Source organism: Dryobates pubescens, chromosome 42 (assembly GCF_014839835.1).
Source record: "Dryobates pubescens isolate bDryPub1 chromosome 42, bDryPub1.pri, whole genome shotgun sequence".
Classification (NCBI taxonomy): domain Eukaryota; kingdom Metazoa; phylum Chordata; class Aves; order Piciformes; family Picidae; genus Dryobates; species Dryobates pubescens.
Window position 1 is genome coordinate 417738 of NC_071653.1, and position 27925 is coordinate 445662.

A 27925-nucleotide genomic window follows, 5' to 3' on the forward strand; every position below is an offset into this window, starting at 1 on the left:
CCCCTCTGCTTTTTGGGTAACCAGCCTCTGCTGTGGGAGCCTGCAGAGCCTGCTTACTCTTGTTCATATCTTTCCCCCTCTGGTTTATCTCTTTCCTCTTCCGGTTCAACTCTTCCCTACATTTCCTTACACTTTTAAGACTAGCAACCTCATCCTTTAGTCTGGCCACCAGATTAAGTAGGTAGTCAATCTGCTCACACCTTATGCAAGAGTTACCCCTACTACTCTGCATCTCAAGAGCCAGGCTCCAGCACTCTCTGCAGCCAGATACCTGGACAGCTACCTGCTTATGTTCTTCCTCAGTCTGGGTCGACACTGACTTTTTTAGGGAGTTTTTGCTACGAGTTACAACCATGATTGTCCCTTACCACAGCACCCACTAGGAAAAGAAAGGGGAAAAAAAAACAACCCCAAAACAAAACCCTAGCGAAACCGTGACAATACGGGCTGCCCGACGGACGGAGCCTCGCGCGCGGCTGCAAACCGCGTTTAAATCAGCCGGGGGTGATGTAGCGATCACGAGCCCCAGCGGCGCAAAGAGACGACTCCCGCCTGGAGCAGGTCTATGGTGTGACACTGCTGGCTGGGACAAGGAGACAATGAGGTCTTTGTGAATGAAGTTCAGCTACCTTCTGGTTGCAGAGACAATGGCCACAGCCATGGTGATGAAGAGGTCATCTCTGATGAGGGCTTTAGGCTTTGCTTCAGCCCTCAGTGGTCCCCACCACAGCCTGCACTATGGTGTCCCATAGCTGCAGCTCTTCCTTTGAAGACACCCAGTCCTCTCTCCAAGTTCACCTCAATCTCTCACCCCCCTCACTGACATCTCTCCATCCTCCCTGCCTGTTCCATGGAAGAGAAAGCCAAGGGCCAAGGGCTGGATCAGCCTCCCACAGGTACTGAGAGAACTGGCAGATGAGGTTGCTAAACCCCTCTCTAGTCTATTCCAAAGGTCATGGTAGTCTGGGGAAGTCCTCACAGACTGGAAAAGGGGAAACATTGCCCCCATTTTCAAAAAGGGTAAGAAGGAGGAACCAGGGAACTCCAGGCCAGGCAGTCTCACCTCTGTGCCCGGAAAGATCATGGAGCAGATCCTCCTGGAGGTGCTACTGACTCAGAAGAATAGTGAAGAGGTGATGGGGAACAGCCAGCATGGCTTCAGCAAGGGCAAATCCTGCCTGACAAACCTGGTGGCCTTCTATGAGCAGGTCACAACCTTAATAGCTGAGGGGCAGCAACTGATGTCGTTTCCCTGGACCTGAGCACAGCCTTCGACACTGTCCCGCACCACATCTAGGTCTCCAAGCTGGTGACACATGGGTTTGATGGGCAGACCACTAGATGGGTAAAGAACTGGCTTGACGGCCACACCCAAAGGGTGGCTGTCAATGGGTCCATGTCCCAGTGGAGGCCAGGGACAAGCGGAGTCCCTCAGGGATCAGTCCTGGGACCAGGCTTGTTCAACATCTTTGTGGGTGCCATGGACAGCGGCATTGAGTGCACCCTCAGCAAGTTTCCTGATGACACCAAGCTGTGTGGTGCAGCAGACAGGCTGGAGGGAAGGGATGCCATCCAGAGGGACCTTGACAGGCTGGAGAGGTGGGCACAAGCCAGCCTCATGAGGTTCAACAAGACCAAGTGCAAGGTTCTGCAGCTGGGTCGAGGCAATCCCAGGCACAAATCCAGGCTGGGCAGTGACTGGCTGGAAAGCAGCCCTGAGGAGAGAGACTTGGGGATGCTGGGGGACGAGAAACTCAACAGGAGCTCTCAGTGTGCATTTGCAGCCCGGAAAGCCAATCAGATCCTTGGCTGCATCAAGAGAAGTGTGGCCAGCAGGGCAAGGGAAGTGATTCTCCCCCTCTGCTCAGCTCTGGTGAGACCCCACCTGGAGCACTGTGTCCAGTTCTGGAGCCCCTATTGCAAGAGGGATCTGGAGGTGCTGGAAGGTGTCCAGAGAAGGGCCACGAGGATGAGCAGAGGGCTGGAGCACCTCTCCTGTGAGGACAGACTGAAGGAGTTGGGGCTGTTCAGTCTGGAGAAGAGAAGGCTCCGAGGTGACCTAATTGTGGCCTTCCAGTATCTGAAGGGGGCCTACAAGAAGGCTGGGGAGGGACTTTTCAGGCTCTCAAGTAGTGATAGGACTAGGGGGAATGGAATGAAGCTGGAGGTGGGGAGATTCAGGCTGGACGTGAGGAGGAAGTTCTTCCCCATGAGAGTGGTGAAGCCCTGGAATGGGTTGTCCAGGGAGGTGATTGAGGCCCCATCCCTGGAGGTGTTTAAGACCAGGCTGGATGAGGCTCTGGCCAGCCTGATCTAGTGTGAAGTGTCCCTGCCCATGGCAGGGGGGTTGGAACTAGATGATCCTTGTCCCTTCCAACCCTGACTGATTCTATGATTCTATGAGGACAGGTTGAAGAAACTGCTCTGGTTCAGCCTGGAGAAGGTCTTGTGGGGAACCTGTAGCAGTGTAATTGCCTATGGTAAGGTTTCCAAGAAGACATTTTCAGGTGTACAAAAGACAGAGAGAAGCAGCAATGGGAGATGAGAGCATCAGGCCGGATGTGGGTAGAAACTCTGCAATGTGAGAACACTCAGGCACTAGAAGGTGTTTTCCAGAGAGTATGCAGCAGCTCCATCCCTGGATGTTTCCAAAACCCATCTGGACAGAGCAGTGAATCATGTCAGGAGCCTGCTTTTGGCAGGAGGTTGGGCTCCATACTTCCTGAGGTCCCTTCCAGCCTATGGCACTCTCATCCCTGCACTGTCATGTCAGCACTACAGACAGCACTCAGGTTCTCCATAATTCACATCACGTGCAGGGCTGCTTCACAGGTACCCTGAGCCACCCTGATCACTGTCCTGTCTTCTCTCACTCCCATTCATCTTCTTCTCCCCCTCTCACTTTTTTCTTTTTCAACATCCTTACACAGTCCAAGAAGATCAGCCTACCCCACCAACCCTTTCCCCATGCACTGTGCTCTTAATTTTTGCTGTCCCCTTTCAGTGTCTCTGAGCTGATCACTGTGGGACTTTACACCTTGGACCAGGATCCTTCTTACTGTGTGCACCGGTCCCTGGGCTGCAGTCCTGAAGTTATTATCATGATAGAGACATCACAAGTGAGGGTGAACCATCTCACTCTTGCTTTTACAGCTGGGCAAGTGGAGCTGCACTCCAAGGCACCTTGTAACCTTTAAGAACTTGGCCAGCAGAAAGCTCCTGAAGGTAAAGAAGATGAAGAGGGTGCTGTCTACACAGGGGAAGAATAACCCTGTTCATTGGGTGTGGGGAGTGGAAGGGTTAAAGGGGTCGGATTCTCCTTCAGAATGGGTCCATGTTTCAGCCATCAGGAATAGGTGACCTTCCCCTAAGAGATCTCCCCAAGCCAATTGGGGGATGTCAAGGGGGTCACTGTGGGAGGGTCTCTCCAGACCCAGAATGGTGTTAGGTGCAGCTGCATGTGGAACTGGATAAGTTTCCAACCATCCAGTGTTTGGCTCTACCTTAGTCAGCACGTATTGCTTGCCAGAACGAGAACGTGGTAGAGTGATGTAGTCAATCTGCCAGGCCTCACCATACTTGGACTTGAGCCATCTGTCACCATACCACAGGGGCTTAATTCACTTTGCCTGCTTAATAACAGCACAAATGTCACAGTCATGGATGACTTGTGTGATAGCATCCATGGAAATGTCTATGGATCTGTCACGAGCCCACTGGTATGTTGCATCTCTGCCTTGATGTCCTGACGAATTGTGAGCCCACCGAGCTAAGAACGTCTCACCTCGGTGTTTCCAGTCAAGATCAAGATCAGAGTCTGTGTCTACTTGAGAAACTCTTGCAGCTAGATCTGCCTGATGGTTGTGTTGCTGTTCCTCAGTAGCTTTGCTCTTAGGGATGCGAGCATCAATGTGTCTCACCTTCACCGGAATTCTCTGGATTCGATCAGCAATATCTTGCCACAGGTCAGCTGCCCAAATAGGTTTCCTTTTCTCTGCCAACCATTCTATTTCTGGTCCTTTAGCCAACCCCACAGAGCATTGGCTACCATCCATGAGTCGGTGTAGAGATAAACCCTTGGCCATCTGTTTTGGTGAGTTCTTTTTGATGAGGAACTAATAAATCACACGTAGCACAGGTGCCGACAGCTATGGCTGTATTTGTTATAAAGGCGGATGAGGTTGCGCCGGAGGCACCAAACCCAGAAGCCAGGCACAAGCCTGGAAGCTACCCACAACCTGCTAGCAGAGCAAAGCTGGGTGGAGGGCTTGCAGGTACTTCACCCTCCCTGCAGAGCGTTTTCCCCTAGGAAGCTGAGTCTGTTCCACTCCCCCCTCCCTGCCCAGCTAGGGTATAAAAAGCAGGACGTCATAGCTGTTGGCTCTCCTTTTGGCTCCTGCCTCTGCTGGATGAAAGCTGCTGCATCTGCCCTCCTGCTCCTCAGCCACGTGGCCGGACCTGATCCTTCTCCCTGCTGCCTCCGCACCTCCTCAGAGAAAGACTGGTTTTGTATTATTCTTTCTTGTCCCCTTCCCATCCATCCTTGTTCCTTGCCCCTTGTGAACCTTTCCTGTTATTGTTTTATATATATATATATATATATATATATATATATATATATATATAGTTTAAAGAAAAGTTCTTCACCTCTCTACTTCCAGGCTGACTCCAGATTATTGTTTAGTGGATTTGCTCCTTACCCTTTTTTGTCCCGCCTGTCTGTTTTGGGGGGAGGAGGGGAAGTGGGGGAGAGATTCTTAGCCTTTTCCCTATCTGGGCTTTTAACTCCCAGCTAAAGCTCAAACCACTACAGGCGTCCATCCTGCCATCGCACTCCCAGAGACTGAATCTCTCTGGCAGCTCCTTTCACCTTGTCTCACTCAATGGCCAAACAGCTCTCAAGAGAATGTCAATGATTTTGTTACCTCTCTCGAAGATTTCTTCAGCAGTTTTACCCCAGATGATGATGTCATCAATGAACTGGATGTGTTCTGGAGCACCACCTTTCTCCAGAGCACCATGGATCACTGCATGGCAAATTGTTGAACTTGTTTCCACCCCTGCGGCAAATGATTGAATGTGTACTGGATTCCTTCCCAGGTGAAAGCAGACTGAAGCTTGCATTCCTCTGCTATGGGAATAGAGAAGAAAGCATTAGCAATGTCTATGGTGGCAGAACCATTTGGCCTGTTTGGATTCCAGCTCATACTGGAGTTCCAACATGTCTGGCACAGCTGCACTCATGGGTGGAGTTACTTCATTCAGGAACTCAACTGTCAGACACCATTCTCCATTTGGTTTTTGCACAGGCCAAATTGGACTGTTGAAAGGTGAATGAGTTTTGCTGATGACCCTCTGACTTTCCAGTTTTCCAGTGGTGCCCATTCAAGTTTTGAATGGGTACCAGCCAATCATGGTTGGTTCTGTATTGCCTGTGATGCACAGTTTGAGAAGCAACTGGCAGTTTCACACCCTCTGTCTCGTGTTCTCCTACAACTGATTATTCATCTGAGAGTTCAGGCCTAATAGACCTCAGTTTTCCTCCATCAATTTCTACAGTTGCTATTCCAGAAGCCCATTTGTAACTCTTAGGGTTTTTGAAACACCCTTCTCTCAGGAAATTAATTCTCAAAATACAAGGTGCATCTGGTCCTGTTCCAACAGTGTTTCTTCCACTCTTTCCCAGTTAAACTTATTTAAACCTATAACATAGTCAGATCTTGAGACCCACCAGTGATTCTTTAAATTGTTATAGACTCTGACCCTTGATAATTTGATGATACTCTGGTGCACTGAGCTCCTGTGTCAACCAAGGCCTTGTACTTTAGAAATTTTGAAGTGCCAGGCCACTGAATGAATACCTCCTGAGCAATTCTCTTATCTTCATCATCCCTTTTGTCCCCCTGGCAGGAGGCAGGACACCCCTAATTGTGAGCATTGCACGTACAGTTGGCACAGTGATTAGTGTTAGAGCCATTGCTGGAGCAATTAGAGTTGTTCTGGGAAACCGAGGTAATGGCAGCTACCCTTCTGGTAGCTACCTCTGCCTCTGCCACTCTGCAGCTCCCACACTCTTGAAAAGGACAGCAGTGGACTATCCATCCCTCTTAGTCATGTTCTCACTAAATTGGTCATGCAGGGTTATCCAAAGCCTCCCACATGATTGCTGCTGTCTAGTTAAGATTTGCCTAGTTTGAACTGGCCTCCTAGCAGGATGTCTGCTCCTGACAGCTGAAACTTTTGTCTGTTCAGAGAAGGAAGGAGTCATCTCATCCCACTTTGCCAGTTTGGATATGGAGCTTTTAAATTCCTCCTTCAGCTCTTTCACACAACTCTTCATCTCTCCAGGCAGAGCTTCAATGGCTGAGACCAAAGAAACACTGGGTTACAGCAGCTATTTGGGGCATGTACAAGGGCCCTCAGATGCTTTAATGAGCCTCTTCAATTATCATATTGGAGTCTGTGACCAATCTGCTGTGACACTGCTCTCTATCCCCACTAGCAAGCCAATCACTTCTATACACCTTAGCATTATTTTCTTTTGTGTCCAGTGGGTACCAGTAAGTTGTTTTACTTTCACTCCTTGCAGTCAGGGACTAGACTGAAGTTCCCCCTTCAGACTGTAATAGGAACTCATGGATTGTGACAGAAGGCAGAAGAGAGTCCCCCTCGGATGTTGGCCACTGAGGAAGAGGCTTCACACTGGTGATGACAGTATCACAGTATCACAGTATAACTAAGGTTGGAAGAGACCCCAAGGATCATCAAGTCCAACCTGTCCCAACAGACCTCACGACTAGACCATGGCACCAAGTGCCACGTCCAATCTCCCCTTGAACACCTCCAGGGACGGCGACTCCACCACCTCCCTGGGCAGCACATTCCAATGACGAATGACTCGCTCGGAGGTCTAAACCTCCCCTGGCACAGCTTGAGACTGATGCCTCAGCTTTACACTGAGCGTGATGTAGATGGAGTGGAATCCCTTGTTGATCAGTTCAGGGTCACCTCTCCTGTCCATTCCTCCCTGCAAGTGCAGCCTTTTACTCTGCATCCCCAAGCTGGGACACAAGATTGAGCAGTGACCTCGGCCTGCACACCAGTCCTTGGCAGTAACTCTGAACATCAGCATTCTCACTGCCAGAGGCAGCCACTGTCTGTGCAAACCTGCTCTGAACTTCAGAAAGTGCTGGCACTGAGCAGAGACTGAGCTGAGCAGTCAGATCCCTGAACAGAGTTGGTTCTATTCCGGCTCAAGCCAGGACACCTCTCCATGCTTTCTCCTCAAGAATCCCAAAGAATCACAGAATCATACAATGATTTGGGTTGGAAGAGACCTTTAAAGACCACAGAGACCAACCTGCTTGCAATGATCAGGAACATCTGCAACTAGAGCAGGCTGCTCAAAGCCCCCCTCCAATCTCATCTGGAATGGTTCCAGGATTGGGCATCTCCCACCTCCCTGGGCAACCTGGGCCAGGCTCTCACCTCCCTCAGTGTCAAACATTTCTTCCTTCTCTCCAGTCTGAATCTCCCTCAGTTCAAACCATCAGCCCCTGCCTTGTCACACCAGGCCCACAGCTTTCTGATCAGCCCTTCAAGTACTGTTAGGCCCCAGTTGTGGTTTCCCCTTTTCCTGTTGGTCCCCCAGATGACAGCTCCAGTCCCTGCCCCGCAGCCCAGGGATAAGCCACAGGAAGCTGCTGCCCACCGTTCCTTTTGCATTTGGCTGCTCTGGGGATGCTAAGGTCTCCCTCTGCATCCAGGGAAATACTCCCCTGAAGTCAACCCCACTGAAGAGATGAAATGATGCAATCATGGAACCATTGAGGCTGGAAAAGACCCTTGGGATCACCACATGCCATGCGGTGAGGGAAACATTGCCGCCGTGACAGTCGCTGGTAACTCAGTGCATGCCTGGAGAGACCAAAGCACAGCCCAGAGAATGGACACAAAGTCCCCAAAGCTGGGCCACACAGGGCAGGGGACAGAGGAGCATCCAACCAGTGTCTTGTGCCCATGGCCTGCCCTCCTGGTCTGCGTTGGGGTGCCCCAGAGAAGAGTGTGGGCTGAGGGCCAGGAAGGCCCCTGAGCCCTGCATGGGGCTCTGAAATCTCCTGTGAGCCCAGAAGTGCTGAGCCCATGGGACAGGGAACCACCACCCCTGCCAGAGTGGGGCAGAGGACCCAGGGGTCCCAGCTGCCTCTCCGTGCTCCTCACCTGCCCTCACCCCAAAACTCCAGAGCGTTTCACCCCTCCCAAACACCACGTGCCCAAGGCCTGGCATTGTGGCTGCCTGCATCTCCCAGCCTCATGACAGGATGCTCCAGGGGAACCTTCTCTGGACAGAGGCTCCCAGGCATCCAGGCTCCCAGACCTGCCCTCTGCCAGTCTGCTCCTCACCATGGTGCTGCCAGAGGATGCAGGTGTTGGGGCAATGGCAGAGGAGGGGCAACATGGACCTGGACACACAGAGTGTAGCTTTGCTGAGGGGGTTTATTGATCATGAGAGGGACACGGCCCAGGGCTCCCAGGAGATCAGGTGGGGACATCCAGGGATGATCATCTCCTCTTTCCTCTGAAGGGGGAGAGGACAGAGGTGTCACCAGCAGTTCCAGTCCTGAAAGAGAGAGACTCCCAGGGTCAGCTAGGACATAAGAGGAACCTTGTCCCCACCATGTCTCTTTGCAGAGACCTGGGGAAAGAGAAGGGAATTGGAGCTCTCAATATGCCTTGGACAGGATTTGGCTCTCCTGAGATCCAGATGTCACCAGAGCCCCTTGCCCAGTGTGTCGTTACCCTGGGATGTCCCTAAATCTCCCAGAGCCCTGCCCAGCTCTTACTGTGCCTGTGGGGGTCTGTGTGGCACCAAAGCCTCTGCCTGGCCTGCACAGTGACCCTCTGGGTCTGCAGAGCCCTACTGAGTTGAAGCAAAGGCACAGAGCCAGCTCTGTGCTGTGTACCCTGGGGCACGGATCAGGGACAGTGACCTCTGTTCCTTTTCTCACACCTAAGGTCTGCCCACCCCAGAGGGCTCAGGGCTGCCCCAGGGCCCAGGATGCTTTGTGGGGTTAGGAATGCCCTGGTGCTGCTCACCTAGACAGCAGCTTTAGCAGCTACAGCCAGGCGCTTCTGGCGCACACGCTTCAGCAGGGCATCGACCGCAGGCAGCTGGGGAGAAAGGGAGGTTAGGGACAAGTCTGGGTGCACTGGGGTGTGCTGGGAGGATGGGGGGAAGCAATGGAGTCCTTGGGGAAGTTGCTTCTGGAGCAGATGAGCTTGGATGGTGGTGCACAGAAGGCAGTGAGGGTCCTGGGAAGGGGCCCACCTGGCTGTGTGGTTGTGTACTGGGGCATCCTGGGGTGCACTGGGTTGTACTGGGATGGATGGGGATGCAAAGGGGGCTCTGGGGGAGAGGTCCTCCCTTGGAAAGCATTGGGGTGCTGAGGTATTCTCTGAAGTTGCAGTGGGATGCACTGGGGTGTGCTGGAGCACCCTGGGATGCTCTGGAGTGTTGTGGCCATGGGAAGGGAGGGTGTGGGCCCAGCAGAACTCGTGGTACCCACCTTGACACTCTTCAGTGGCTCAGGGTTGGCTAGATTCACCTGCAGAGAGACCATGAGACCTCACTGGTCACTGGGATACCTCCAGTCCCAGCAAGAGATGGGAGGGCCAAAATGCCCTCCAGTTCCCCAGACTGGATGCCCTCCAAGTCCACCTCACTACTTACATCCAGTTGAGCATTTTCCTCAATGTCTTCCAGCAGTGCCTAGGGAGGAAGAGCAAAGAGGTGACCTGGAAGGAACCTCAGTGGGGCCTTGAGTAGGGCACAGCTGTCCTCAGTCCCAGCAAGCCAAAGGCTTCCCTCTGGTCTGAAGGGGAAAATGCCTTCTGCTCCCCTTAGCCTGATTCCTCCAAGTTCCCCTGGGATGCCTCTCCCTGCAGGGGCCAGGGCTGGGGATGGAGACAAGGACAGTGTAGGGAATTCAGGGTCTCCAAAGAGGATGAGGCTAAGGAAAGAAGGGTTCCAACAACAGAGCACTGGGGTGAATTAATGGACCCCAATGGTCTGGGCTGGAGTGTTGAAGGGGCAGGACAGTGTGGGATGCAATTGACAGGTAAAGAATTCAAGATGAGGTGGCATGGGGACATCAAGAGAGCTGGTTGGTGGGGGCAGAAGAAAGAGGACTGCAGAGGACAAAAGCAAGGGGACTGGGAGAGTGTTTGGGAATGGGTATGGCAGGAAGAGAATTTGGGGTGACTACTGCAATGGAGAGGATGAAAGGCAAAGGGCTGAGGGACAAGATGGAAAGAAAGGCGTTGGGAGAGATCAAAGGGAGGGCATCTGGGGACATTAGATGGGACATGGAGGAGATCCCAGGCAGAAGATGTTTGAGGGGAGCAAAAGCATGGGATGGGGAGTTGCAGAAGGGAGGGATGTGGGGTCACCAAGAGAAGAAAGTGGTGGGAGCCTTCCCAGCTTTGGTGTTGGACCTTCCCAGGGAGGGAAGAGCTCCAGGCATTCACTGAGGGACTCAGGCCTTGGGCACAAGAAGCTGCTTTGTGGGGAAAGTGGAGGGAAGAGATGGAGCTGTGGGAGGGAGAGAGCTGCATTGCCAGGAGAGGCAGGGGAGCCTGGAGGAGCCTCTTGCTTGGGAAAGGGAGAGGCCAAGTCAAGGGGTTTCATCCTCACCACTACCATTTCATTCCACATCTCATGCAGCCACGACCCATCCCCAGCCCCTCCCCATGAGCCCCTCCCTGTGGCACTGGAGTCTTACCTTGGCATCTGCTGGGGTGCATAGCAGGATGGTGAAGAGCAGAGCCACGCTGACCACTGCCACCTTCATTTTCCTCTGCGGTGTGGTGAGTCCTGGGTGAAGCTGGGGAAGGTGAGGGGCAGATTTATCCCTCCCAGGACTCCTCCTTGTTCCTCCTAAGAGCCCTCAGGGCAAAGGCAGGCTTGGCAGTGGCACCAGCCCTGGCAACAAGCCCAGCCCTGGCACGGAGTCACCCTCACCTCTGGCACGGATCCATCCACCTTCCTCGGCATCTCTCCAGCTTCCTGCATGGGGCAGCTGCAAATCTAACAGCCCAGGCATCCAGGGGCACTGGGGGGTGGGGTGGAGAGAGTACTGCTGACAGCAGTGACCACTCACTGCTTCAACATGAAGACTCCAAAAGCCAGACCCTCCCCAGTGCCTCTCCTTTCCCAGCACTGCCACCTTCCAGTCTCCCTCACCTCCCAGCTCAGTCTTTCAGCCCAGTAACGCTCCAGAGATGACACCAAACTCAAACCCAGGGTCACTAAGAGCCATCCCTGACACCTCTCCAGCCCCCTGGGTACATTTGGGGCTGAGACTGACTCCTCTTCTTGAGAACACTGGGAGATGGGAGGACAACTGGTGGCCTGGGCAATAGGGACAGCAAAGTGGCTGAGTGTCTTGGTTTGAGGAGCGAGACAGCTGCTCTTCAGCCCTTCCCAGAGGAGTAAAGGACAATGCTCCATGCTGGCTATGAAAGAAAGAAGTGGCAGTGGAAGTATCGATCACAACTGCATACAGCAGCACAAAATCCATCATCCACCTCGGCCATGGCTCTCCAAGAACCTCCTTAAGCCAAAGCTTCACACCACCTTCCTCCAAACCAGGCCAAACACCCAGGCCTCACATGCACCCTCCTCCCCCCACCAGAGAAATTCTGCTTGCCAGCTCCAGGGCAAGCCAGGCCACTCCAGGCCCCAAGTGGCAGCATGGCCAAGGCTGAACAAGCCTGAGTGCCCTGCACAAGCCCAAGATAAAGCTCCACCTGTCCCCCTGGGAGCAGAGAGGTACAAAAAATGGAAGCCCAAACAGAAATGGCAGTTTTTCTAGAAATGCAGGGCTTATGGGAATGAAATAACAGGAGACTGCACTTTTTGGTCCCCCTCTGGGACCTATCTAGGAGGCCTGTAAGGTATGGTTTAAGACACCCCAGTGCCTTAAAGCCACGACACTGAGATCTTCAGTGACTGGAAGCACTGCTGGGGAGCACTGGGGGGTGCTGACCACTGGGAGATGAGAGCTCGTTTAGGGGAAGTGCTGGGGTGGTTGCAGTGCTCAGCTCCAGCCCGCCCCATTGCCCTTGCACTCCAGGACCCAAACTGGTCCAGTCTGCAGCCACAGCTTCCCCAGAGCAGAGACCAGAGGGGAATATCCTCTGCCCTGGCCCTCACCCTGACAATGCCTAGGGCCACTGAGCCCTCCCAGACAACCTGGGTCCCACTCCCCAGAGCTGCCCCTGGACGGTAGGTCCCAGTGACCCTGGCCCCAACAAGACTCTGGCTCCAGCCCTGTCCCTGGCTGGAACTTGACCACAGCTCGCCCAAGGCCCTTGTGTGTCCTTGAGTGTCCTTTCAATGCCCTTATCCTTGGCCCAGGCCAGCACTATCCCTGAGCAGGATGTGGCCATCCACAATGGGTCACAATGAAGAGGGCTCTTGTGCCCAGGCAGCTACTTGGAGCTAATTGTGGGGACAGAGCTGCCCTGGCAAGAGGAAGGATGTTTGTTCCTGCAGCACCTCTGATCAGCTGTGAGTGCCCAGGGCCTGTGGCACAAAGAGCCCCTTCAGCACTGACCTCCTGTGGCATTTTGAAGGGCCATTGGTCTCTCTTTACAGGACACTAACACTAAACAAGAGCTCTGCTGTGGGGCAGCTGTGCAAAGGCCTAAGGCAACAGACTTGAGAGTTTGCTTTGGAAGCTGCCCAAGAGCAGGCAGTCACCTGGCAGATGGTCACTGTGACAGCTCCTGCTCTGGGAGCTCTTTGTCAGAGCTGAGTGGCTCAGGGATGAATTATTGAGCCTATCAACACTGTGCTGTGAGCTGATTGGTGTTCTGGAGTTCCCTCCAGGACTGCAAGGGAATCTCACCTCCTCCCCACAAGCCTGTGTCCCAGCCCTTGTCCCAGCATTTCCAAGAGGATACCTTCCTCTCTCACACTGAGCTGTGTCTCTGCAGTTAAGGGTCAGGCTTTTTCTGCTCAAGGGAAAGGGCACTGCTGGCACACACCACATGCCACCCTGTGTGACCATGGAGGACATGAGGAGGTGGCACAGCGAACCTACCTGGGGACTGGAACCTTGGGGATAGGAAGTGCAAGAAAAACCAACAGCCAGAGGACATGGACCCAGGAAAAGTGCTGCTGAAGGGTCTGTTGGGTGGAGCAGAAGGGCTGCTCCTACTTTCCACCTGGAGGAAGGGAATTCTGCTCTGCAGTTACAAAACCCAAACCCTGCCTATGCTGACCAGAAGTAAAGGGTCCTGTCTCCAGCTGGGCAGAGAGAAGGGACAGAGGAGTTTTCTGGGCTGTGTGGCTCCAGTGGCCAGGCACAGCAGCCTCATGGCAGTCTAAAGCTCTGGCAGACCCCAGTGCAGAGGGTACTCCAACACCATCACATTCCATAGGGGCAGCAAAGTGATGTGCAACAACTGATACCACCAATGTGTGTGTCCCAATCCCTGTGGCAGCAGAGTGCAGGCCACAGTTTGCTTCCACTTGGAGGGGTGTCCAGTACCCCTGGAATCGATTGCCCCAAGGTTGGAGACACAGCCCCACCACTTGCCATGGGCTGATCCAGACTGTACTGGAGCAGGGTGGAGCTCTGGAGCACCTGCAGTACGTTGATGACATCACTGGGTGGAGCAACATAGAAGAAGAGGTTATTGAGGCAGAGAATAAAAGAATCCAGACCCTTCTGAAGGCTGAATTTGCCATCAGACCAAGCAAACCCAAGGCACCTGCACAGCAGATCCTGTTCCCAGGGATACTTTGGCAGGATGGGCACCGCCAGATTCCACTGGATGGCATCAGAAACATTGCAGCTGTGTCTCCACCCACCAATAACAAGCAAACCCAAGGTTTTCTTGGGTGTTGTGGGTGTCTGGAGGATGCATGTCCCAGACCACAGCCTGACTCTGAGCCCTCTCTACCAAGTTGCTCAGAAGAAAAATGGTTTTCAATGTGACAGTCCTTTGAGCCAATGAAACAGGACATGGCTCATGCAGGAGCCCTTAGGCCAGTCCAGAAAGGACAAGAGGTTACAAATGTGCCCTACACTGCAGCCAGGAAGAATGGTCCTACCTGGAGCCCCCAGCAGAGAGCTACCAGGGAGACCTGAGGCTGACCCCCAGGGTTTTGGAGTCAAGGCTACAAAGGAGCTGAGGCCAACTCCACTCCAACTGAAAACGAGCTACTGGCAGGACATGAAAGAATTGGAGCTGCCTCAGAAGTGGTTAGTGCTGAAACACAGCTCCTCCTGACAGCCCAGCTGGCGGTGCTGGGCCGGATGTTCAAAGCCATCGTGCAGCCAGTGCCACCTGGACTGCACTGATAACACCACAGGCTCGGGCAGGGAGCCCTGGCTGCCCAGGAAGCTTAGAAGCCATCACAAACTGGCCAGAAGGCAGAGATTTTGGGATATCACCAGGGGAGATGGAGATGACAAGTGCTGAGGAGGCTCTCCCACACAACCAACTGCCAGGTAGTGAAAACACATCTGCCCTGGTCACCGATGGTCCTGCTGCAGCATGGGAAAGCACTGAAGGTGGAAGGCTGCTGCGTGGAGTCACCAAAGCTGCTGAGGGAGAAGGTGAATGGAGTCAGTGTGCAGAGCTGAAAGCATCCAACTGGCTTTAGACATTGCTGAGTGTCATGGACTGAGTTGAACCTGCTGCTGTTACTCACACCAGGCTGCAGCCCTGCCAGCTTCAAAATGAAAGTGCTGACTGCAACAAAGTGTTACGGGGCTTGAAGTTCGGATTGCAACATGGGAGGCTTCCTGTTCCAGCTGCTGCTTCTGGGCTCTGGGTTATTGGCTGTTTGCTCTTTTCTGCAGGCATGGTGGTGGAAAGAGAGGCACTTGGGTAGCAGCTGGGTTTGGTTTTCTGGTTTATGCTGTTTTCCCCCTGTGTGTTTCACTGCACTGCTTCTGCAAATAGGCTAAACTAAGGTACTCCTGCATTGCATTATTAGATTAATTAGATTATTAGCTGAGGTAGTTATGAATTTTGCTTAGGATATCTTGTGATACATTAAACTCTTCTGTCCTGATCTCAGCCCTGAGCTGTGTCTGTTACTCTTCCCCTCACTTGTGTGTTGGAGCAGCAGGCAGGTTAGCCCTTGTGCTAAACCATTACACCTTGGAAACTGCAAACTGGTTAATGGTGAAGGGCTGCTATGATCCAACCTTTCTGTGATGAATGGAGTGAAAATTTGTGTCAATTAGATGATTAAAGCAGTGTGTTGGTTGGTTCGAAAGGAAAGGCTTTGCTTTCCCTCCCCCACTGAGAAAGAAACCACGGCTAAACCCAGTCGGAGAAATGAGAGTATATTGTACAAGGAAACAGATTCTATGTAACACAACAAATACAGGTATTTTACAATATATACAGGAATATACAGCAAATGAACTCAACCAGAAACCAGACCCCCCACAGAGGGGGCTTCCCCCTGTGCCCCCTTCAACCCCCTACCTCCCTTCTCCCCCAAAAGAGGTAGAAGAAGAGACGAGGACAGTTAACAGGGCAGGAAAGGAATAAAGGCCTTGCACAGGAGTTAGTATCTTATCTTAGTTGGCCAGAATCCCAGAAGCAGATCCAGCCGAAAGGGACAGCGAAGGAAGGAAGACTGAGAGAAAGTTCCCAACTCCCCTGGGTCCAATCTCTCCTCCCACAATCCTTGGCCAATGAAATTCGTTTAGAATACCAAAATATTTTACAAACATTTAGCCGGTGTGCCCCTTTCTTAAAGGCACAGCGTCAAACGGCCACAATCCACCCCTTCTAAACAATTTCATTGGTCGTTCGCACTGTCCATCCAATCAGAAACAATATTTACAGTTTGTGAGTAAAGTTCATAGTCCGTTCCGGCTATACTCAGATGTAGATGATTCTTAAGTCCAAAAAGTCAGGAAATAAGAAAATGGAAACCAGCTTGTCTCTCTGCAGACGAAGTGAAGAAAAGGCAAACAGGAACACAGGGACTCTCAGTTGACTCAGGGTTCTCAGGGTTCGTGCACTGTAGATTCCTCAGGGATTCTTCCTTTGGGCGCGTTGTAGCTGTACAACAGTCTGAAATTAAACTCTTTCAGCTAAAGTTAAATTTCTTTGTGGAATACACTGAATTTCACCATTCTCTTGCATTACCCAATAAGTGTGACCCGGACCTTCTGCTGAAACCACCCCTCGGACAGGTTTAGCCTCTCCTGAGGGCGAAAATACCCAAACAGTTTTACCTAACAGATTCTTTTCTCTAACAACAGGAACTCTATCACCTTCTACTCTCCGTAGCAGATCTGAATGTGCCGGTCCAGCTCGGTTCACTGAACCTCTACTATTCACCAGCCAGGTTGCTTGTGCTAAATGTTTCTCCCAGTTTTTCAAAGATCCACCTCCCATGGCTTTGAGAGTGGTCTTCAACAAACCGTTGTAGCGTTCAATCTTCCCTGCAGCTGGTGCATAGTAAGGAATGTGGAAAATCCACTCAATACCGTGCTCTTTTGCCCAGCTTTTTACAAGGTTGTTCTTGAAGTGAGTTCCGTTGTCTGACTCAATCCTCTCTGGAGTTCCGTGTCTCCACAGGATCTGTCTCTCCAGACCGAGAATGGTGTTGCGTGCAGTTGCATGTGGGACTGCGTAAGTTTCCAGCCATCCAGTGTTTGCCTCTACCATAGTAAGCACGTACTGCTTACCAGAACGAGAACGTGGTAGAGTGATGTAGTCAATCTGCCAAGCTTCACCATACCTGTATTTGGACCATCTGTCACCATACCACAAGGGCTTAATTCGCTTTGCCTGCTTAATAGCAGCACAAATGTCACAGTCATGGATGACTTGTGTGATAGCATCCATGGAAATGTCTATGGATCTGTCACGAGCCCATTGGTATGTTGCATCTCTGCCTTGATGTCCTGACGAATCGTGAGCCCACCGAGCTAAGAATATCTCACCTCGGTGTTTCCAGTCGAGATCAAGTTCAGAGTCCTTGTCTACTTGAGAAACTCTTGCAGCTAAATCTGCCTGATGGTTGTGCTGCTGTTCCTCAGTAGCTTTGCTCTTGGGAATGTGAGCATCAATGTGTCTCACTTTCACTGGAATTCTCTCGATTCGATCAGCAATGTCTTGCCACAGGTCGGCTGCCCAGATGGGTTTTCCTTTCCTCTGCCAACCATTCTTTTTCCAGTTCTTTAGCCAACCCCATAGAGCATTGGCTACCATCCAGGAGTCGGTGTAGAGATAAAGCTTTGGCCATCTCTCACGTTCAGCTACGTCGAGAGCTAGCTGGACAGCTTTTACCTCTGCAAACTGACTGGATTCTCCTTCTCCATCCTTCGCCTCTGCAACTCGGCGTGTTGGACTCCACACAGCAGACTTCCACCTTCGCTTGTTCCCGACGAGACGACAGGAACCATCTGTGAACAAAGCATATTTCTTCTCATCATCTGAAAGGTCATTGTAAGGAGGAGCTTCCTCAGCACGAGTTACTCTCTCCTCTGGAGGTTTAGCACAGTTGGTATCTTCAGGCCAACTTGAGATCACCTCCACCAGACCAGGTCTTTCAAGATTTCCCATTCGAGCTCTCTGTGTTATCAGAGCCATCCACTTGGACCAGGTGGAATCTGTAGCATGATGTGGTGTGGAACCCTTGCCTTTGAACATCCAATTCAAAACTGGCAATCTGGGAGCTAAGAGAAGTTGGGATTCAGTTCCAATCACTTCAGAAGCTGCTTTCACTCCTTCATAGGCAGCTAGAATCTCTTTCTCTGTTGGAGTGTAATTAGCCTCTGAACCTCTGTAACCTCGACTCCAGAAACCAAGAGGTCGTCCACGTGTCTCACCTGGAGCTTTTTGCCACAAGCACCAGGTTGGACCATTGTCACCTGCAGCCGTGTACAAAATGTTCTTAATGTCTGGACCATCTCGGACAGGTCCCAGACCCACTGCTTGTACCACTTCTTGCTTTATCTGGTCAAAGGCTGCTTGTTGTTCAGGTCCCCAGTGGAAACTGTTCCTCTTTCGAGTCACATCATACAGAGGTTTCACAATCTGGCTGTATCCAGGAATGTGTAGTCTCCAAAATCCCACTGTCCCCAAGAAACGTAGAGTTTCTTGCTTGTTGGTGGGATTTGCCATGGTAGAGACTCTGTTTACCACATCCACTGGAATGTGTCGGCGTCCATCCTGCCACTGCACTCCCAGAAACTGGATCTCTGTGGTAGGACCTTTCACTTTGTCTCTCTTGATGGCAAAACCTGCATTCAGAAGAATGTCCATGATTTTGTTACCTTTCTCGAAGACTTCCTCAGCAGTTTTACCCCAGACGATGATATCATCGATGAACTGGATGTGTTCTGGAGCACCACCTTCCTCCAGAGCATCATGGATTACTGCATGACAGATGCTGGAACTGTGGATCCAGCCCATTGGCAGTCTGTTGAAAGTGTACTGGATTCCTCTCCAGGTGAAAGCAAACTGAGGCCTGCATTCCTCTGCTATGGGAATAGAGAAGAATGCATTAGCAATGTCTATGGTAGCATACCATTTGGCCTCTTTGGATTCCAGCTCATACTGGAGTTCCATCATGTCTGGTACTGCTGCACTCATAGGCGGAGTTACTTCATTCAGGGCTCGGTAGTCCACTGTCAGACGCCAGTCTCCATTCGGCTTTCGCACAGGCCACACTGGACTGTTGAAAGGTGAATGAGTTTTGCTGATGACTTTCTGACTCTCCAACTGACGAATCAGATTCTGAATGGGCAACAAAGAGTCACGGTTGGTTCTGTATTGTCTGTGATGCACAGTCCGAGAAGCAACCGGCAACTTCATGTCCTGAATCTTGTGTTGTCCCACAACTGCAGATTCATCAGAGAGTTCAGGTCTAGCAGACAGCTTCAGCTTTTGTCCATCAATTTCTACAGAAGCTACTCCAAAAGCCCATTTGTAACCTTTAGGGTCCTTGAAACGCCCTTCTCTCAGAAAATCAATTCCCAAAATGCAAGGTGCATCAGGTCCGGTCACAACTGTATGCTTCTTCCACTGCTTACCAGTTAGACTTATATTAACCTCTACCTTACTTAACTCTTGAGATCCACCAGTGACTCCCAGAATAGTTATGGACTCTGATCCCTGATAATTTGATGGCAATATGGTGCACTGAGCTCCTGTGTCAACCAAGGCCCTGTACTTCTGAAAGTGTGAAGTGCCAGGCCACTGGATGTACACATCCCAATAGATTCTGTTATCTCCATTATCCCTCTCCTCCCCCTGGCGGGAGGCAGGGCACCCCTAATTGTGGGGAACATTTCCACAGGTGCAACGAGCACACTGTGCAGTGTTAGAACTGGAGTCACTGTTGGAGCTGTCATTGTTGTCCTGGGGAACTGTGGAAGTAACAGCTACCCTTCTGGTATTGCTACCTCGGGTTCTGCCACTTTGCAGTTCCCTCAGTCTCCTGAAAAGATTAGAAGTTGGTTGGCCATCCCACCTGTTCATGTTCTCACCAAACTGATCACGTAGAGTTATCCAAATGGTCCTACGTGATTGCCTTGGTGGTCTGTTTTGGTTTGGCCTGTCTTGGAATGACCTCCTTGGAGGACGTCTATTCCTCACAGCTGAAACCTGCACCCACCTGGAGGAAGAATTGGAATCATCTCTTTGTGCCAATTGGCATATGGAATCTTTCAGCTCTTTCATGCAATTCTCAATTTTTCCAGACAGCGTTTCAATGGCTGAAACCAAAGATACACGTGTCATGCTATCATCCAATTGTCTTAGTTGATCAGTGAATTGGCCAACCGTAGGAGGATCTCCACCATAATTTCTTGCCACAATTCTGCTTGCCAAAATGTTTGCATAATTGGAAGGAGCAAGTTTGATGAGCTTTTTAGCAAGACCAGCTGCCACAGGAATGTTGTCAGGATTCAGAGTATCATGGTCACCATAGAGTATCTCTCTAATGGCAAACTCTCTCAGACGCTTAATTCCCTCATCTATGGTAGTCCAGGGCTTAGGATTCCATGGAAGGTCATCTCGGGAAGGGTATCTCAGGGAAACCGCCATTAAAAGGCGTATCCACAGATTAACCTTACCGAGAATCCTGGCTAGATGTCTATCTATTCCATTATCCTTTGAGAGAGTTCCTAGCTGAGCTGCTGACTTGTCTCCAACTATTAGAGCTGGAGCACCTGTATCATAACACCTAGCAAGCCAAGATAGGATGGGTTCCTTATCTGCTCTGAGGTAATCTTTGCGGACATTGCGAATCTCCTCCCTCGGTGACGAGCATTCGGTGATGTCATCTTGCTCTCCATCTATCACATCTTCCTGAACCTTTTGTCCCCATAATCCTGCTGTCACTCTCCTAAGGACCTCTTTAAGCTGAAAAGCGCCACTGCCAGCTGCTGTCTTAGCTGCATCTCCATCCTGTGATGATCTCAATAACTCAGCTATATCTCTAAGACAAATCTTCTCCTCATCTTCAGCAGGCACTTTCCTAGCAGAGGTTCCCTCACCAGGATCATCCTGTTTAGCAGAGGTTCCCTCACCAGGATCAGTCTCCTGCTCTTCTCCTCCATTAGCTCCACTAGCTCCTGGATCAGCTTTGGCCTTTCCACCTCTGGTCTTTAAGACTGCTACTTGTTTAACTGGAGCTGTGTTTGAATTTACAGCCATCCTGATAGAAGCTGACAGGTCCTGATCTAAATCAGCCGCCGTGGGGGCCCCTTCCGGTCCTGTCATGGCGGACGGAAATGACCTTGCCTCACTACCGGTCGCCATCTTGGGAATGGGAGCCGCCCCTGGCTGCTTGCCAAAGTCGTAGAGTGGAGCATTTAAGGCTGCTTTGCCAATAGGTTTTGCTATTTTTCTAACTGACGCAGCCCCTTCCTCATCACTCGAGGACTCTGGGGCAGATTTAGAGGAACGCCTACGCTTCCTAGATTTTTGCTTAATCACAAAACATGGTCGAGAAACCTTTTTCTCTATATATAGAGCCCACAGCAGACACACAATAATTATCAGCAACAGCAGGATTACACCTGTCAAATAAATCACCTTAAGATCCCAGCCAGCACTTAAAGTTACTCTTTGACCTCCTGAAGTGTTAAACTCCCTTATCTCGATCGGCAAAGTGGAAGACGTTCTATTGCCGTAATTAGTGAGCCGAAAAAAACCCAAACAGTGTTTATACAACAGCTGGATCCTATGCATAAACCACAAATAGATTTTACGCATTAAATATTTACCTATCTGGTCTAACATCAACCCGATGCAGTACCGGTAGACCAACATGCCACAGACCGAGAAGAATAAACGTTCTAAAACCCAGAGCACCTTCATTTCGTTTCTCCGGCTGAGACAAGCAATAAATCAACTTAATTACTTAATTACCCGGCCCCACGTTGGTGAGCCAATAAAAAAGAGTGTGTGGTTGGTTCGAAAGGAAAGGCTTTGCTTTCCCTCCCCCACTGAGAAAGAAACCACGGCTAAACCCAGTCGGAGAAATGAGAGTATATTGTACAAGGAAACAGATTCTATGTAACACAACAAATACAGGTATTTTACAATATATACAGGAATATACAGCAAATGAACTCAACCAGAAACCAGACCCCCCACAGAGGGGGCTTCCCCCTGTGCCCCCTTCAACCCCCTACCTCCCTTCTCCCCCAAAAGAGGTAGAAGAAGAGACGAGGACAGTTAACAGGGCAGGAAAGGAATAAAGGCCTTGCACAGGAGTTAGTATCTTATCTTAGTTGGCCAGAATCCCAGAAGCAGATCCAGCCGAAAGGGACAGCGAAGGAAGGAAGACTGAGGGAAAGTTCCCAACTCCCCTGGGTCCAATCTCTCCTCCCACAATCCTTGGCCAATGAAATTCGTTTAGAATACCAAAATATTTTACAAACATTTAGCCGGTGTGCCCCTTTCTTAAAGGCACAGCGTCAAACGGCCACAAGCAGAAACTCTAAAACAGAAGTATGGATGGACTACATAAGAATATGGAACTAAAGATGAGACAGGGATGTTTTCTTCTATTGTCAAATGTGTCCTGTGCAGATTTGTCATGGGTTGAGGTGGTGCCTCTTTTAAAAAAGCACAGAGTTGAGTCCTCTAGGATGGAGTGGAAAATTGTGCCCTTGTTATTCAATGGCAGAATTCTGCTCTGTCTTTACAGCTGGCAGCAAGGCCAACTCGCTCTTGCTCTGCCTCCTGCCAGCTCTTTGGAGGGAGTCCTTATCTCCTGCTAACATGAAGGGCAGACCTGCAGAGGCCTGACTAATTCTCTCCTGTGCAATTATGGCCTGCTTAGGCCAGGGAGACAATGAGTGGGGGGAAAAAAGGAGCAGCTGGGGTTTGTGGTTCAGTCTGCTTGGGGGATGGGTTTGTGCATTTTCATGCATTCTGTATTTTTCCTCTCTATTTTTGAATACAATTTCTGTACTTATCTCCAATTCCACGAGAGTGGCTTTGGTTTACTTCCGTTGGGAGTAAAATTATCTCTGTCCACTCTTTAAACTAAGACAACATTCTAATTAGATTATTATTATTATTGTTATTATTCCATCTCCCTTTCATTTTCTGTCCTATTAAATTGTCTTTATTTCAACACACAAACTTTACTTTTTCCCCTCTGCTGGGCTCTGGCACATGGAAGATGATGTTAGACCACTGTGCACCCTGCAAAGGGCTGGCTGCATCCAAAAGGGATTGTCGGAGGCAAGCACTAGCAGGTGGCCATTGCTTGATAGCTCAGAAATAGCAGCAGGATCAAGACAGCTTCTCCTGCGTTCATTGCTCCCAGCGTCCCTCAGATGGGAAGTGTGAGACAGGAGCTCACTGCTGAATTTTGAATACAAGCAGTTTGCTGTAAAACAAAGGTAAAGAGCTCTGGGCACAGAGCAGATTCGCTAAGAGCCATAACCGCAGGAGCTGAGCTCCTACAGACGTCACACACACATCTCCCATACACATCTCCAAAGATCCCTCTGCATGCTCCCACCCACCTCCATCAGGGCTGGGACAAAACTTGCACTCTTGACCTGGCCAGGCTTCAGACATCCCCAGGCCTCACCTTGCTGTCTCAACACACCTCCCACACAACACAGACTACAAGCAGCCAATCAGCTTAAAGATCGAACCCCACGGTCCCCAGCAATTCCCCTTGCCAAAGCCAAACATCTCAGTTTCTCACAGGAAGCGTCCATGAGAAGTGTTTCTATATCAGCATCTCATCAAAGGGCTTGTAGTAGTTGATTGTAATAGTTGGGACAAATTAATCATATATTTGTTAGATTAGAGGAGAATGAGGAGGTTAAAAGTTGTGAAGTTGATAAGTGACTATATAGTGGAACAATGTTGAAGACCACAATATTCTGGTTTGCAAAGTGCTGTCCTAGGCCACAGTATTCTGTTCCTTATAAGATTGCTCAATGTACTGTGGGTAAATGGCTCAGCAACAAGAACTGGTCTCGGAGGGGAGAATTGGTACAATGTGCACAACTAAGGTCAAGAGAAGGACAAATGAGGAAGACTTAGGAGCCTTCATCAGACAGACCTCCAGCTGAAAGGACGACCCCTGCCCGAACCCGCAGGCGTGTGCACTGGTAGAAGGACCTGAGCAGGGTGCGGTACTGGAAAGACCTCAGAGCGTGACCTTGCGTAGCCTGAAGGCTACATAAGGACAAGACCAAGTCGGTAGAGTCCACGAGCCGTCGGTAGAGCAGGAGAGTCCCCGGCCGCCCAGCGCTGCTTTTGCTCATTTGCTCTCAATAAGATTTTGATTGGCCAAAATTTTGTCCTACATTTATTACAGAGCTTCTCCACACCAAGTGCTGGCAGGAAATGTGCTCTGGGAATGGCTGCACCAATCTGTGTTTACGCTGGGGCAGAAGGGTCATTATTGCTGGTCCACATGCGTGGCCTATGAAATCATTATTACCATGATGGGGTTGTGAGAGGGGGTCAGTGCCCTCTGTGTGATTGGGGGGGGGGGCACCTCTGGAGTTGTGGGTAGGCTGTGGGTAATTGTGGGGGGTCTGTGGGGTCAGGGGGTGGTCTGGGGAGTTATCACAGTATGTTATAAATGACTGAGCCAATTAAAGTCGATTGAATATAGTTTTAATTCAAAAAGAGCAATTTTAAAGCAATAAGAGACATGCAAAGCAGCTGGGTGCTAAATGCACACTATTGACTTTCTAACTACCCTTTAAATATTCTACCCTTAATACATATGCCTATAAAGGTGGTTTATTTAGATTAGTTTGTCCTTCTGGTGGTCTTTCAATGATGTAATCCTCTGGTCAGCACAGCTGGTGGGTTGTGTGCTGAGTCCTTGTGATTGTATCTTTTTAGCTCTGTTGTAACTACCAAGGTCCTTCCCAGGGATGGGATTTCACATAGGTTCTGACGATTCTCACAATTGTCCCTTGTGTTCAGGTCTTCTGTAGCAATCTCTCTTCTTTTCTCATCCTTGAACAACTCATTATTCCATAATACTTCAACTGTTAGCTGCTAGTTCCTAACATTTCGCTGGGGCATTAGTATGCATACATTAAACCAAATAAAATTCATAAACAGCAGGATATAATAAAACCTAAACTCTTACTCTATACTAAACCAAGTCAAATGAATCATAAACAACTGATTATAATAAAGCCTAACAAGAATCTCACTCTAGTTCCATATGTAAGTTCCCAGTGTCTGATCCCTTGTTTCATCATTCATGCTCCTGCTTTTGCTTCAATCAAAACCATCTGACACTGGGGCAGAAGAAGGGTCATTACTGCTGGTCCACATTCATGGCCTATGAAATCATTACTGTTATGATGGGGCTATGAGAGGGGGTCTGTGCCCTCTGTGTGATTGTGAGGGGCATCTCTGGAGTTGTGGGTAAGCTGTGGGTAATTGTGGGGGGTCTGTAGGGTCAAGGGGTGGTCTGGGGACACTTGAGGTCTCCCGGTGGTCAGTGGTGGGTCCAGGTGAGAGCTTCTCACCCAGGTTCAGGAAGAAGAGAAGGATTTGGGGGGGTTGGAGGCTCAAGCTGCTCCAGGAGCCCACGTGCAGCTCATGTGTGGATGGTGGGATGTGGGGTAGATGTTTCCTCTCTGTCCACCAGTGAAGACAGGGTGAGAAGGAGACTAATGGCTGCCTTGGGCTGGTCTCTCCTGGCCATATGCAGGGAGATGGATCTGGCTGGTCCTGGCAGCTGTCCTCCAGACAGAGAGGGTGTTCTTGACACGAATATCTTGGCCCAGGGCATTTGTGAGGGTGTCCACAAAGTCATCAGAGTCCTGATTGTTCTCCAGGAACCACCTGAAGGCATACTTCAACCTGGGGGTGAGACAGAGCAGGGGGTGAGTGAGTCGAGGTGGGATGGATGTCTCATCATGCCCAGCCATCAGCCATGGCCAGTGTCAGCTCTCAGCTCTCTTGGCCAAGGCTGCCAGTCAATGGTGGCCAACATTGCTGGTCAGTGGTGGCCAAGATTGCTGATAAATGTTGGCCAAGATCTCTAGCCAGTGGTGGCTCTCAGTGATGGCCAACATTGCTGGTCAATGGTGGCTCTCAGTAGTGGCTCTCAATAGTGGCCAGCACTGCTGGCCAGTGGTGGCTCTCAGTGGTGGCCATGGCTGCTAGGCAGTAGTAGCCAACATTGCTGATCAGGGGTGGCTCTCCCAGGTGGCCAAGGTTGCTGGTCAAGGATGGCCAACACCTTGTGCTAGAGGCCACCCTGAGGTACCTCCAGTGGCATCAGAAGCCAACAAGGCAGCTGATGGTTGGAGACAGGAAAAGCCTCTTTCCATCAGGGGTGATGCTACTTTGGGACAGGCCCCTCCAAGATGGGCATCTCCAGAGATGTAGATCCACCAGCAATGAACCAGATGAGGCCTTGAGGCCTTCTGCCTGGAGCAGAACCCTGAGCAGAGAACTCCAGAGGCCTCTCCCTAGCCAAACCCTCCTGAGATGCTCTGACTTCTGCCAGTGCTCTGACAGTCCCAGGACATGACCTGGACTTACTGTGCTGGGTTGAGGCAGCCCCCTCTCTCCCCACCACGGGCAGGAATAAAACACTCAGACAAACGGATTGCAAAAGTGATGAAAGTTTAAATAGAAAGCAGTGAATGTTACAGAGAACCCAAAGCGCAGTGACAAAGAAAGATCCCAAAGCAAACCCAGAGGCATCCCATTCCCACCTGAGGGTACACCCGAGACCCTCAGGGCTCCTTCTTCCCCCTTCCTCTGCTGGGCTAGTCTCAGCTGGCCAGGCCTGAGACTGCCCATCCCCCTGTGGCCTTGGGCCTAGCCAGGCCCAAAGCCAGCAGACATCTCCCCCAGTTACCGGCTGGCAGAGGAGGAAGAAAAGAGAAAGTGCTAGACCCCGCACTGGATCTTATAGTGGTGCAAAGAATTATGGTAGGAAATACACACAATTTCCTGTGTCCATCCCTCTGGGCTGGACTTCTGGACACAGGAAGTGAACACACCAGGGGGGCACCCAGCTCAAACTGCAACACTTACTCATGTTCAGGCTGCAGGTTGGACAGTGCCACCATGATCATCTCATGCAGCTCAATGAGGAAGAGGTCGAGGTCGGTGGTGGACAAAGCCAAGGCCAGGTCCTTCACCTCTTCCGCATCCAGCTGACCTTGGAACTCCTCAGGGACCAGGTAGAAGGGATCCTGCAAAGACCAAGGAGCTTCATCATCAAGGACACCCCAGCACATCCCACCCAGATGGCTCCAGAGGTCACATCTGGTGGAGGGAGAACCACGACCCTTCTTGGGTCCTTGATCCTCTTATCTGGGCCACCAGAGAGCTTCAAAGGCAGAAGCCAGGCATGAAAGTACCCAGAGAAGTGACTTCTCATTTGACTCAGGGAAGGGATGAGAGGAGGGTGTCACAATGCCACCTGGTTATGGCGTCCTATTTCCTTTCTCCTCTGGGCTGCCCAGTCTCCTACCTCCTCCCCTCCTCCTTCGTCTGCCTCACCTGGTTCATCTGCACCAACAGCATGGACCTGCGAGCTGCCAGGACCTTCCACAGAGACAAGATGTGCTTCAGCTGGGTGTTGGGCACCACCTGAGGAAGAGGGACAGAGGAGGACCTTAACTCCTGGAGGAGGACATGTTGGGCCACCAACATCTCCTGATGGCTGCACCTCAACTGTTCAGTTCAAACATCCAGGTTAGCACATCTACAAACCATCACCAATGTCCCAGGCCATCTTCAGTGCCCAAGGTGTCCCCAGAGGTGGCTATGGCAGGAAGACCTGCCAACATCTAGCCAAGCTTTTGAACCCTCTCAGGTGTCCAGGATCGTTTTGCTCTGAGCAGGAGACCCCCAACCCCCCATGGACTTGGGGACCTTGGAGCATGAGAAGGTGGTGGAAGCCATGGGAGATGAAAAGCTTTGCCCAGAGAGGCAATAGGGTGCTGAAGGCACGAAGGTCCTGCCTCCCACCCCACCCCTTGCCCCTTGCCCACCAGCAGGTCCTGGAACTGCTTGGCATCGGTGTCCATCCTCAGCTCCTGACAGACGTAGTTGGGCAGTGGCTGCTCTGGGTCACCACCTGTCACAGCCAGGAACTCAGCAGCCACCTTCAAGGTGGCCAAGGCCTTGGAGAGGGCATGGACCGAGCGAGCTTCTTCCATGATGCGCTTCTGCTGGTTGATGCTGAGCGGCTCCTGCATGAGAACATCAATGTTGGGACCCAACGAGGCCTGGGAGCACCACAACATGATGTCCTACCAGAATCCTTGTCCCCCTGGAGCAGGAGAACTGGGTCCTACCAGGTCTCCAACCCTCTACTTGAGTTGGGCTTTGGCATGTTCCTGCATGGCAGCCTGGTCCCCAAGGCCCCATTGTGTCATGGGAAGTGAGGGGAGACCTC

At 51.0% G+C, this 27925-nt stretch overlaps 2 protein-coding genes and 1 long non-coding RNA gene across 3 annotated transcripts in view; 1 reads left to right on the top strand and 2 right to left on the bottom strand.

Moving 5' to 3' along the window:
- Positions 1-27925, bottom strand: part of LOC128899265 (zinc finger protein 91-like) — a 385675-nt gene that overhangs the window by 85447 nt on the left and 272303 nt on the right.
- Positions 1-27925, top strand: part of LOC128899252 (olfactory receptor 14A16-like) — a 131998-nt gene that overhangs the window by 47861 nt on the left and 56212 nt on the right. The gene's annotated exons all lie outside the window — the stretch shown is intronic.
- On the bottom strand, positions 8487-9601 carry LOC128899263 (uncharacterized). The gene is made up of 3 exons (XR_008463058.1): positions 9567-9601; positions 9097-9171; positions 8487-8620 (listed from the first exon to the last, which is right to left on the bottom strand). It is a non-coding gene; the product is annotated as an uncharacterized LOC128899263 (long non-coding RNA).